A 607-nucleotide genomic window follows, 5' to 3' on the forward strand; every position below is an offset into this window, starting at 1 on the left:
CTTTCATTCAATTAAAAGGAGAGGCTAGACCAAATTGAGCAGAAATTTTCAGGACTGTGGCAAGCGTCATGACCACCCTGCGATCTCGGGGACTGGGGTCTGGCAAGAGCAGTTGCCTCCCCAGCCTCCTGTGTGGGCATCTTTCAGGCCCCGGCCTCGGCCTCTAAGGGCTCAGCTGCCCACTATAACTGTTGCTATGGAAACCAGCTGTGCCCAGGTGGAGCCTACCGTAGCTCCCATCACCTTCACCTGGTCTCTGCCACCTCTCCTGGGGTGCTCAGAGCCCGCTCAACACTCCTGAACCTGTAACCCAGCCTGGCCCCCGCGGCCAAGAGCTGGAGGCGGAAAATGTGCCTTGCCCATCGGTGGTCCTTGTGTGGCCTTCCTCAGTGTGGGGGTCTGTGCGGCAGGGCTGAGCTCTGTACTGAGGCAGCCTCCTTCCGCCAGGCACCAGCCCCCCTCCCCGCCCCCCGCCCGGAGTCCCATCCTCCCTTAACCTCCCTGGCACACAGTCCTTGGCTCAGGCGGCGCCGGGGAAGGCAGGCCAGCCCGGGGCTGATCCCATTTAAATAACACCGTCACGTGAAATGCTTACTTTGTGACTATA

The sequence above is a fragment of the Bison bison genome, unplaced genomic scaffold, assembly GCF_000754665.1.
Source record: "Bison bison bison isolate TAMUID 2011002044 unplaced genomic scaffold, Bison_UMD1.0 scf7180017864527, whole genome shotgun sequence".
Classification (NCBI taxonomy): domain Eukaryota; kingdom Metazoa; phylum Chordata; class Mammalia; order Artiodactyla; family Bovidae; genus Bison; species Bison bison.